Source organism: Panicum virgatum, chromosome 2K, assembly GCF_016808335.1.
Source record: "Panicum virgatum strain AP13 chromosome 2K, P.virgatum_v5, whole genome shotgun sequence".
Classification (NCBI taxonomy): Eukaryota; Viridiplantae; Streptophyta; class Magnoliopsida; order Poales; family Poaceae; genus Panicum; species Panicum virgatum.
The window spans coordinates 19,249,802-19,263,131 of NC_053137.1; positions in this window are offsets into that span (position 1 = coordinate 19,249,802).

Genomic DNA, 13,330 nt, shown 5'->3' on the forward strand with positions numbered 1-13,330 from the left:
CTCTACGCCGGCTGTCTGGTTGCGAGGTCCCTCTCGACTCCCAGATAGGCCGATACCAGTTGCCTTGCGCCCGCTGATTCGACCGTCCGGGGATATGCAAGTAATTTGACATATTATTACTACCTTTTTCGTTTCCTAACTCGAAAATTACATTACAAACTAATATTTTCTCTTAATCAATGGTTGCAGGAGCTGGACTGTCCTCAGTGGCGGTGCTCACAAACGCAAGGTCAACAGCATCCTAGATCTTTTGTGCAGGGAGCACTTCCTAGGCCTGGTCCACTATCAAGGACGATACGAGCCGACCTGGATGTGGGACCACTACATTGCCGCCAACAACGATCAGTTGGATCGGAGCGGTAGAGCCTTTGAGAACAAGGCGGAGCAGGTAAAGGGCAAGCTCTGGGTAAGTTTTTTTCGTCAAAAAATGGTGAATACATCACATTCATTCAATATTTTTTCAATGATGACATGATCCATTGTCTTTATATGCAGGATTTTTACAGATGTGATGAGGGATACGAGGAGCGGGCGGCGATTGTGGCTGACAATCGATGCGTTAAACTCGTCAAGGACATGCATTATGAGGCGCAAGTCCAGTGCGTCATCAACTTTTGTGCACTTTTCCTAAAGCAGAAGATCGGGAACCCTGAGGCGAGAGAGTTGAAGCTGACCCGAGAGCAATACTTACAGGTAAGTTTAAATTTATTTTGAGATTAAAAACATCGTTAAATGTCTCTCTTATTACTTGTCATGCATTTTATCACGTGTAGGTTCCTGCGTGGTGGTGTCGTAATGATACCGTGTGCTGGGAGCGCATAGTGGACAAGTGGTTCGACCCGGAGTGGAAGGAGAAGCACGATGCTGGCCGTCAGCGGCGATTGCTGATGCCAGGTCCAGCGCACCACCAAGGCAGCCTCAACAACGACGAGTACAGGGCTAGATGGGTACACACTACACAGACTCATTTCTCTAATCTAACGTTCAATTCAGCATAATTGGTAATTAACTTTTTCCTTTTTCGCAGTCGTCCTCACATCAAGGCCAGGAGTGCCCCCCATTCATGGGATGGGCTCTGGCCCGCAAGGGCAAGGCGACATCCAACGTCACCTACAACCCTGATGACCCGCCCTCAGCGTACAACAACCCGTCCGTCCACAGTCATATCCAGGCGTACACAGAGATGGGAAGACAAGTCCATGGGCCAGACTTGGATCCGAGGACCCAGCCCCTTGATGGAGAAGTCATTATGAGGGTGGAGGAGGCAAGAAACATGGGCGCTACTATGTTGGTGACGGCCTTGTAGACACGGCCAGCACTCCCACCCTCTCCAGATTCGAGCGAGGAGCACGGCCAATAGCCCGGCCATACGCCCACGGCTGTCCGCGTCGCAGCTCCAAGTGCAGGAAATTCAGGTTATTTCTTATTTATTCATAGTTCGTTCATTTTGTACATATATTTGATTTGCATTCTAACATTGTCATGAAATATTGTAGAACCAAATGCTTGCGCAAAAGGCGGCATACGAGGCGGCGTTGGCCGAAGAGAGGAGATTATAACAAGAGAACGAGCAGAAGCAGGCGGCCGAGATGGCCCAGATGTACAACTACATTCGAAGTCTTTCTGTCCAAATGGGTAATCCCATCCCAACCATGCAATTCCCTGTGGCTCCTGCTCCTACTACTCCTCTGGTGAGTATCTTGATTTTCGTTTGCGGTAATTTGGTCGATCTAGTTTTGCAAATCAAATTCGAAACTGAAGTTTCGAATTACAAGATGCATTATCATAGGAATTCGAAATCAGGTATTTCAATGAAAGTTTGAACTTCTGTTGAGCATTAGACTAAAAGCGGTCTGCACAGATTTGCTAGTGCGTCATCTGAGGGTAGAGGGCAGCCCTACGGTATATATAGGAATGTTCTAAAGCAAATTGTATTTTCAACAGAGGGAGTATTGTTTATTTGGAGCACCCAATATAGGAGCTACAAAATCCACAGCTGAAAGTGTCCTCGGATTAAAATGGTTTATGCTACCTGAAATCCAAATTCAATGTTAATAATAAATCGTAGTACAAATTTCAACTTTTTTGACATTTGTAGATGAAACTGTTTTTATTGGTAAGTTAAAGTCCGGAGATATGATTTCATGCATTATCTTGACACCAAGCTAAAAGAAGCTAGGCTAAAGTTATATTCTTGGATAAAGTTTTTCCTTGCAAGATTGAGTTGCTCTTTTTACATCTGCCCCTTTACCTGCTTCGACCTCTCTACAGCGGTTGGATTTTTAAGCTCCTCTCATGAATTATAACTTGAGAACTTGGTTTTTGTCTCACCTGCAATTTACTGTCTTATATTTTTTGCAGAATCTATCGGTGGCCTCGAATACGCCAGAATTATCGCCGGGCGTACAAAACATGTTGCCACATCATCTCAACGCCCCACCGCCGTTCGACGACCCACCTCAGCCATGAACTTGTTCATTTGTGCCTCTATGGATGTAAACTTGATGATGCTTTTTTCAATAAGGATTTGTGGATTTGTAAACTTGTGAACTTAATTTATACGTTGACTTGTGAATTTGTGGTTTGTCATGATATATATATATATATATATATATATATATATATATATATATATATATATATATATGTATATATATATATATGTATATATATATGTATATATGTATGTATATATATATGTATGTATATATATGTATATATATATTGCATGTGCTTGTTGTGATATATGATCAATGATATATGGTTTGAGTGGGTACTTTAAACGCGAAAAAACAAAAAAACAGGTTGTTTCTGGTCACTTTGCCGTGTGCCAAGTCCATGGCAAACGGCGAGCTGACTATCCTTTGCCGTGTGCCGCGGGACCTATCACACGGCGAAGTATGCTGTCACCTGGGCCCCAACCAGAACTACGCCGTGTGTCAAAATCTAGGCTCATGACAAACATCTCCCCTTCGCCGTGTGCCCAGGGCCCGCGGCGCATGGCGAAGTTTCTAATCATCGCCGTGTATCACACGGCTAGCACACGGCGAAGTTGACCCCGCTGCCGTAAACTCTGGCCGACGCCGTTTGTGACCTTTATTTCGCCGTGTGCCACGAATAATACACGGCGAATGTGTTCGCCGTGTGCCCGATATTTGACACACAGCGAACACTCTTTTCGCCGTGGCAGCGGCTGCCGTCGGCTCTTCGCCGTCGGCCACCCATGGCGAAGTTTTCGCCGTGTGCTAAACGGGCTTCGCCGTGTGCCCCTGGCACACGGCGAAATGAGGAAATCCGGTGGTGTATGCATGAGTCGGGCTAGTAAGTGATGTCATGTGTGTTTAGACTAACTTATTAGCACGTAAAACGTTGTTGGAGTTTTGCTGCTCATGGTTTAGGGCTTTGGGCTGTACATGCACACGTGAGACTGTAAAAAAATTATATATATCCTAACGTGCATCGTCTCATGCATCGATCTATGGGTAACGTTGTTCTTGTAGGCGTACAGCGCGGCCGTAACGTGCGCGCACACCTGCATGTGTGCTGGCGGTCAATTAATGAGGGTGATGATGGAACCAAAATATATCGGGATCGGATTGATCAGGACGTCATCAGTAGCTATCTATATAGGGTCGTCCTGTAGCTACCAAAACAACGTACCGGCCGCTCTGGCTGAGAGAGTGCTACCGTACCGGCCGGCATTCTTTTTTTTCTTCCCGGCCCGGCCCTCTTCCTATCCTTTGTAAGGCACTATACCCAAAATAGAATTACCTATGTTTAAAAAAAAATAGAATTACCTAGGCGGCTGAATTGGGACTGCTAATAAGAAACATACTTTTTTTCTTGGCTGTAGACTGTAGTAATAAACAGTCAGGAAATGTAGTATATTCCTTGGCGGTTCGCGGAAACCTAAAAAAAAGCAATTTTTTTTTGCTATGCCGAGAAACAACGATCGAGGAGCGCAATGTGGGCAAAACTCAGATGACGGAGTGCTAGCTGCTGCCGGTGGATCGGATCTATACTGCACGAACGTTTTGGTTCTTCTATAGATTTATAGACTTTAATTTACTACGTATCTACATATGTATTATGTCTAAATGTATAGCAAAATCTATGAATGAATTTAGAAAAGTTAAAACAACTACTCACTCCATTGGCGACACGTGCATATGTATTATGTCCATATGTAATAATTTGTTGGTGCCGGGATGTTTTTCCCATCATCTAAAAAAATGAACTAATTTGTTATGTCCATATGTAATAATTTGAGACGCAAGGAGTATACAAAGAAGATACTCCCTCCGTTTTAAATTATAAGACATCCCAAAAATCTTGGAGAGTCAAAGCAATCTCAAGTTTGACCAATATTATATTATAGAGAGAAATATAAAGATTTATGATATCAAATTGATATATCGTGAAAATATAACTAATAAAGAATCTAATGATATTTAGTTTATATAATAAATATTATTATTTTATTATATAAATTTGGTCAAATATAAAAAAATTGACTCTCCAAAATTATTGGAATGTCTTATAATTTGCAACGGAGGAAGTATATGTTGCTCCGTACGTACATACTAACTCCCACTGCATGCTTACTAAAATATAAGCCCGTGCTTCGATCGCGTCCTTTTATTGGCTAGTTATTATTAAGTGTACGTACACAAAGGACGACTCGAGGCCGTACGTACGTAGAGGATCGGAGCGCGCCATATATATATATATATATATATATATATACACACACACGGCCACGCATATGGTTTGGAATGGAAGCTCTTCCGTACCTAGCTCGATCCGACTTTGTGAGCCACCGGCAAGTGGAGCCCGCGGCGGAGAGGCCCGGCCCACTCGTCAGCGTCATTGTCAGGAACCCCGCTAGTGGTTCATCATCAGCTTAAGAAGACGAGATGACCACTACTATACTCCACATGCATGAACCCATGGTTCCAGTCCCGGTACAAACTAGTACTACTCTATTTTAAATTATGGATTGTTTGATTTTTTGTAATCTCATATTTAACTACTTGTTTTATTCAAAAAATTTATACAAACATAGACAAATTTAAGTTATTTTTGAAGAACTTGTATTGATAAAGCAAGCCATAACAAAAGAAATGGTATTTTGCATAAATTTTTGAATACGAGTGATCAAATTTAAAGTAGAAAAAATCAAACGACCTATAATTTAGAACGGAGAGAATACAACATAACAGAGCTTAAAGGTCCTTTAATTTCAAGTCCGATCCATCGTGCTAATTTAGGGGCTGTTTTGGATCAACTCATGAAAAGCGGTAACTAAATTTTAGTCACCCTTCAGTTTGGATCAAGTGACAAATAAAAGGAACTAAGTTCCAAATAAAAGTGAATAAAAGTGGTTAAAATAAAGGGCACGCCTACTCAACTTCAACTTTCTCCTTTAAGCTTCTTTTAGCGTGATTTTTGTTTGGAACTTTGGTCTCTATTGGAGGTGGGATTTAAACGATATACAGCGCGTCTAGCTGGAAACATATGCGGGGCCAGCCAAGGAGACGGGTCATATCGGAAAAAAGAGTACTCCTAGTCCATCACGGAACAGGCGGCCAGTGGAAAATCTGACCGATCGATCGGTGCTCTCATCAGTCGTCAGTCCTTCATTAAAATCCAGCTAGCTGAGCCAGAGAGCGTTTCCCTTCCTCTTTTCCCCGTCTACAGTAGAGAGTAGAGGAGAGGGCAGACTGCGACGCGCACGCCGCTTCCGGCGGCGATTCCATCGCCCCCTTTCTTCTTCGTCGACGGTCTCGGCGGCGGAGAGGGAGGTGGGTTGTGGAATCATCGCGCGTATGTATATAGCTTAGGTAGATGGCTGCTTAGGGTTAGGTTTTGCTCACCATTGAGGTTTGACGGTGGAGCTAGGGTTCCGGGGGTGGCCGTGGTGTCGCTCCGTCGGAGAATAATGGTGTTCCTTTTACTGCTGGCCACTGTCGGAGGCGCGGTGGAGAGGAGTTTGTTCCTTCTGTCGATTGCTGGCGACGGCGAAGCGGCGGAGAGGATTTTGCTACTCCGGGCAGATATGGGTGAGCTCGCTCTTCTTGATTTGCTCTGTGAGTTTGGTGTTAGTGTAGGAGTCCGCTGCTTGCATCTTGGAGGTGTCGGCAGCCCGATGCAGAGGGATTGCTGCTGGGTTTGTGGTTTGACGGTGGGTGGATCTGCGCACTGGTTTCGTCGCCGACGAGGTGTGCTGGTCCTAGGCCAGGGGAGCATGGGGTGCGTCCTCGGCCGATGCTCCTTCTTGGTTTTGTTCTTTGGCGGCTCGTTTCAAAGCCTTGTGCGATGGTGCTTCCACTGGCCTTGGTGCTGTTGCCGTTCTTCTCCAGCTCTGGCGATGGCTTCGGCGATGACAGAGGGGATCACGGGGCGGCGTTGGTGGCGTACACAGAAGATCTCGAGGACTTGGTTGATATTTCTTTTTTTCTTAGGGTCTTTTGTGTAAGATGGCTTGGACAGCTGTCCATTCTGTATCCTGCTAGAATGTGCCTGTATGGGTTTGTATGTGTACGTTTGCCTTAAGTAAAGCAGGTATGTTTGATAAAAAAAATCCAGCTAGCTGTGGCGGGCCGCTCACGTTCGGTTTCCTCTAATGATGAACTCCAGCAATTTATTGTCCCGGCCTCCCGGGCCGGGGGGAAGAAGAAAAGCTTGAGCTGAGTTGGAGTAAGTGGTGGCATCAATGGCCCCCGATGGAGTGGTGGCATCAATGCCCCCAGGAGCGTTCGCTGTCCTTTCATCACATCACAGAGACACCACGTACAGCGCGCGTCGTCTTCCAGAATCCGGCCGGTGGCGGCGGCGAACCACGCAGCACCGCGCTGGCCACCGACCATGAGTTAGAGTTAGATTGGGTTAGATTGGGGTCATCTAACCCAAAAGTATCCAAATAGGATGGGTTAGATTGGATTAGATGCATCTAACCCATTTCAAAAAAAACTATCCCCTCCAAGGGGTACATATTTGGGATAGATTGGAGTGGGGCCCACATTTTCCCCTCTTTCTATCCCCTCTTCGGATCATTCTGCGGCAGCCTCCCCCGTCCACGCCGCCAGTGCCCCCCCACCCCCCTCGACGCCCCTTCCCTCGCCCCCTCCCTTCTCACCGTCTGCCCCTCGCCGCGCCGTGCCGTCGGCCAGTCGCCACCGCTACGGCCCCTCCTCCCCGGACGACGCGGCCCTTGCTGCGAGGGCACCGCGAGCGGCGGGTGGTGGTGCTCGCCGTCGCCGAGCCGCCCACAGAGGCCTGCAGCGACGCCCACTGTAACATCCCGTAATTTTACGGAATGTTATATTCTTGAAAAATACGAGTTTTCAAAACTTATTGGCGTGTAAGTGTTTATAGCTAGGATCACTTAAGGAATAATCCTGCCCTTCCTCAAATTCTTAGAATTTAATTTGTAATTCCAACACAAGGACCTTAAGTGTTAGTGTGTCTTATTTGGATTTATTTGAAGTTTATTGGCTCTACTTGTTTCAAACCTTTTGAATGGTTTTTGATTGAATTGGGTGGTATTTGATTTGAATTAAGCCATTCAAATCAAACTACAAAAACTAACATAACCGCTAACTCAGACCGGGCCCAAACCAACCAACCCCACCGGCCCGACCACCCTTTTCCCTTCTGGCCCGAAGCCTGCCGCAGCCCAAACCCGCACGCGCTCCGCCCGCGCACCGGCCTGCTTCGCCTTGGCCCAAACCGACCCGCCGGCCCATTCAGCCCCAGCCTGCTCCGCCCGAGCGGGCGCTCGCGCGCGGACGCTGATAGGAGGGCCCCACCTGTCGGCTTTCCCCTCCGCTGCGACGCCCCTCTGCTTTTCCTCCCTCCTCTGCTTTTTCTCTTCGCGCCGCGACGTCCGCCGGAGCCTGGCGCTGCTGATGCCACCGCCTGCCGCCGCTGTCGGCCTTGACTGCCCATGCGCCGATCCGATCCCATCCGCGCCCAAAACCCTAGCCGCGGAGGCCCCTTGATGCTGCCATGCGTCCCCCGCCACGTCCGTCCCATCACCGCCATTCCTTTTCGGCGTCCGGGCCAAAACCCTAGCGCCCCGCCTACATAAACCCCACGGCTGTCTCCGCGAAGCCCTAGAGCCCCAGGGTGTAATGTCCCGCCTCCCCGAGGCCGGGCCCTCTTACATCTGGCAGCTTAAATAGGACATAGACTACCCTTACAGACCAACACATGTCTTTTCTGCACACTTTGTCCTCACTCGTGCGCACCCGGGAAGAACTTCCCAGTCAGTCACTCATCCCCAAATTGCTCCGAGCCAAGCACGCTTAACTTCGGAGTTCTTTGGAGATCGGCTTCCGAAAAAGAAGTTGCAACTTGTTGGTATGAGTATTCTATTAATCCTATTAAGTCCTGTACCGAGGTGTCACATACTCACCCCCTTAAGAGACCGACGTCCTCGTCGGTCACTCCCAAGCCAGGAACGTTCTTTCTTGGCCACGTCCCGTACGTCCAGTGCCAGCAGCCCATGTGCCATGTCCATGCGACCAGTGCCTACAGCGCATCCCAGATGCCCGCGCACTGACCCGCCACGCGCCCGTGCACATGCCGGTGGCATCTGCGCCCCCACGCGCCCGTGCTCATGCCTCCGCACTTACGCCCGAAACCGCGAGAGTCGGCTCTGATACCATTCTGTAACGTCCCGCCTCCCCGAGACCGGGCCCGCTTACATCTGGCAGCTTAACTAGGACATAGACTACCCTCACAGACCAACACATGTCTTTTCTGCACACTTTGTTCTCACTCGAGCGCACCCGGGAAGAACTTCCCGGTCGGTCACCCATCCCCAAATTGCTCCGGGCCAAGCACGCTTAACCTCGGAGTTCTTTGGAGATCGGCTTCCGGAAAAGAAATTGCAACTTGTTGGTATGAGTATCCTATTAATCCTATTAAGTCCTGGACCGGGGTATCACACAGGGGTTTCCCCTTCCACTGCCGCCGCCAAGAGCAGAGAAGAAAAGGGGAGAAACAGAGGAAGAAGGGCGGGAGAAGAAGAAGAGAGCCGCCACCACCGGAGTTACCCCATGCTGGCGACCGTACCTCTACGCCGACGTTGCAGCGCTGCAGGGCACAGCACCGAGCCCCCTGCATCGCCTCTCCGTTGCACCGAGCCCCGTCGACCCTAGACCCGCCGGTGAGCGCCGCCGTCCACCTCCTTCTCGAGCCGGCGTGCCCCTGGCCGCCATGGCTACCCCCAAGCAAAGGCCCCCTTTCCTGTTGCGTGCTCCTGCAGGAGCCAGATCGCCACCACTTCGCCGTAACCCGCAGCCCGCCGTCGCCTTCCCCTTTTACCTAGCGCCGCTGTGCCGAGCTTGCTCCGCCAGGCCACGTCGCAGCCCAGGAGAACCTGGTGCCCGCGCGCGTGAGCACGCATCCGCGCCAATGCCCCGCCTTGCGCATCGCTGACTCACCGCCGGGCCTCGTCGGCGCGACGCCTTTGTGTCGTGGCCGCCGTCGCCTGCTGCCGCCGCCGCCGTGGCAGCGCCGCACGTGGACCACATGCGGACGAGCATTGCGGAGCCCAGGCGGAGCCTTTGCCCGCCTCGGCACCGTGAATCATCGCTACCGCCCTGTTTCGCCGCCGCCGGCCCGCCATGGCCTCGCCGTCGTGCGTTCATGAAGACCAGCCAAGACCGACTTGTGGCCTTCCAGAACTGCACGTGTTCACGCCCGAGCCAAGGTGGAGCTTTGCTTGCCTGGGCGTTGGACCGCAGCCGCGTGACGCCGCTGCCATCGCGCCGCCGATGTGCCGTCGCTGCACCCACGCCGCGACGTAGCGTTCACGGCGTGGCGAGCCCGACCAGCCGCACAGACGCACACGCACGAGCTCGTGGAGCACCGGATCAGGGAGAAGCCGCACCAGATCCAGAGGGGATGACACGCGGGACCCAGCTGCAGTGAGGGAAGGCGCCGCCGACTCGTGGGATCGGGCTGTCAGCCGCAGAGAAGGAAGGAAAGAAAAGAGGAAGGAGGAAGAATGGGCCGGATCTGGCCTAGGAAGCCCAACAAGGAGGACGGCCCGAAGGAGATTGAAGCCCGATAGCATGTTTTTCTTTTTCCTTTTGTTTTACACAGCACTGACACGCGGGTCCCACTGTCGGTGAGACCCACTGACTGACTGGTGGGCCCCCTTGGACCACGGACCGTTGACCGAGTCAACGTGACGTCAGCATGGGCCATGCTGAGGTCCGCACAGCTGACCATGTGGCACGCCCAGAGGCTGCCACGTGTCACTAATTTTCTTTTATGTTTTCCAAAATCCTTTTATTAATTCTAGAAATGCTTTTAGGCTTAGAAAAATCATAATAAATCAACCGTAGCTCCGAAAATTATGAAACCAGTTTAATAATTCTTCTAAAATCATGACCTACGTGTTAGAGTAGGAGTTGCTGTGATTTGGATCTTCTTTTGGGGAGTTTTGTGCATCTTTGCACATTGACCCTTATACTTTCCTGTAATTACGATAGGACCTGACGCAGAGGAGCTGACCGGAGGCCACGACTACCCTCGACTTCCAGGAGTTCTACAAGGAGACGCCAGGTTCACGCCCATCCATGTTCTGAATACCTATTAGGCATTTGCATGCTAGATACGCTACGCCCTCAAATTGAGTGATGAGATGAGATTGCATGGCCATTTACTTACCGTATTCCTTGTTTCCCATACTCATCATTGTGTGATACATGCTATTGCTACTTTGTGAGTGAGATTGGGGTACGGAAATATATATGATATAGTCCTTGCTTGCTGGAAGTTGCCTCCACATATATAGGAGATGGTGGATAGGTTACAACGGGGGCGAGCGGACCCTTTCTCCGACCTTCGGGTCGGGAGCTGGCGGTTGTGTGTTGGGCACGACCCCGTGAGCACCTGTGATGGGTGACGGGCACCTGTGGCGAGTGCATGGCTATTCCCGTGGGAACATTAGTAGAGGAGTTGAGGAGGCGATACCTGTAATGGGTGCCGATCGCGAACCGTGTTTACGGAACGCAAACCGTGGACGAAGACACTCGCCTTTGCTGGGTTAAGGACTTGACTTTGTAGCCCTAGTGACGGAACTATGTCAAACGTGCACACCACCTATCCTTTATGAGGGGGGACCCAGCCCGAGCTAGCTACGCACGGCATCATTACTGTAAGAGGATAGAGTTTCAGTGTCAGGGAGAGAGGGCAGGACCCTATCGCTCCCGATCGCAGGATCTATGGAGATTTCATTCTAGATTGCTTCACAGCCCCGGGCGATCTACTGCGGGAGGACGCGCCCCAGACCGGGAACAAGATGGTACAGTACCCATTAGTTTCATTGACTGGTGCCTCGGAGATAGTCGGACTTGCTTGCCGGCTGGATTCGGGGCGAGTGGGTACAGGTGTACAACCCCTGCAGGGTGAAAACTATACGTATGGCTGCGTACTCGGTCATGTACAACTCTGGTCCCTCTGCCCACGAATGTAGTTAGACCCACATATACTCTTCTACCTCCCTCTAGTCCACTTTCCTGCTCGGATAGCAGCTGAGGTGCGGGGAGAGGGAGCTCCCGCACCGAACTTGGGTAGTATAGTTGTAGCGGGAGATAGGAAACCGGGAGTCCGGAATGCCCGAGCTGCCCGCGTTGGAAGGAGTTTGGATGACTTGCTCATAAATGCTTGCATAGGAAACCATAGACTATTCGTGGCCTTATTGCATCCACATATATGCTTCATGCGGATGGTGACGTGGACCTATCCCGTCCTTGGAAATAGATTGGATAGATGCAGGGTACGACTCGGAGTATGACAACAACGATGATGGGTGGTACGACTGAAGAGGTGCTACACTCAAGATTGCTTGTGGAGGAGAAGGATCTAGAAGCAAGTCCAGCTTGAAGCTAGCTACCGTCTCGTTTTCTGTTTGCATCGCAATTAGCCCAGCGAGCTTGTACTCGGAGATTAATACTGATATCCCGAATGCTGTAATAAATTAAACCCATGAATGTTCTATAATCGCTGGTATGACTATGTTTACTGTCTGAAATGAGTTCTGTATGTGATAACGACTGATCCAGGGACTATCACGACGATACAGGAAGTCGGGTTGACCTTTCGGGAACCCGGTTCGTTTCACCCGCCTCCAAGCCCAATCCCGATCTAGGGGCGTGGCGTCGCCCCTCCGCGCCCCCCTCCTCCGAGCGCCGCCCTGCCCCCTCCCCCTCACCGCCCCTCCGCGCGGCCACTAGGTGGTCCTCGGGCGCCTCCTCGCCACGACGCGCGGCGTGCGGCTGCGGCAGCGGTGGTGGAGGGGGTTAGCGCGAGGAGGGGCGGCGCCTCGGGGACCCGGCGGTGGCAGCCGCACGCGGCGCACCGCAGTGAGCCCGGGTCGGTGGGTTCTGCCTCCGGCGCCAGCAACGAGGCCCCACGTTGCGCCGGCTCTAGGCGTCCGCCCGTCCAAGTGCTCCTCCTCCATGCGCCGGCGGGCTGTCCAAGCGGCACTCCTCCGAGCGCCGGCCTACAAGCGTCGCAGCCTCCAAGTCTGCCACCACAAAAACTTGCCACAACAGATCCGGTTGTAAAGAAGGTTTAAAGGAGGCAAATAATTGAAAAAATGTCTTTAATCTAACTCTAACCCAATCTAACTCTAACCCTTGCATCCAAACACCACTTTGGTTAGAGTTAGTCTAGAGCTAGAAACTAACTCTAACTTCTAACCAAATTAGAGTATCCAAACAGGGCCATTGTCATCTTTTCTTTTCTCCTGCGCTGGCGTTAGTTAATTAAATGCTAATACTGGCTGCTACAACCACCGTGCTTGCTGCTGTGTATGAATTCCTGAAGTAAAAAAAAATGCAAGGGGATCTATCGACGACTAGCTAGTTGACATTGTGATCGCATAGGCGGCTTGTCACGGTCTCGCGGAGCCCTCACCGCTAGCGGTCAGCTTCGCGGTCATAAGATTTTATATAAGGGCACTGTTTAGTTCTCTAGCACAACTTGTGCTAAGAAACTTTGACCGTTAATTACTGGTATTAAATAAAATCAGTTTTCAAAATTAACTTCACAACTCCTGCGCTAGGAACTTTGAAGAATCTAACGAGGTCTTTAACCGCGTGTTAGAGAATGGTTACTGTAGCATCACTGTAGTCAATCATCAAATAATTACCGTCATTAGATTCGTCATGAAAAATTACACTCATTTCTAAAAAACTTTCACAAAAAAATTTTATTTAATACTCTATACATGTGAGATTTTTGTTTCGAAGAATGTGCATTATAGTACCTAGAAAGATCCAAACAAGGCGGAGGTCTAGACTAAAGG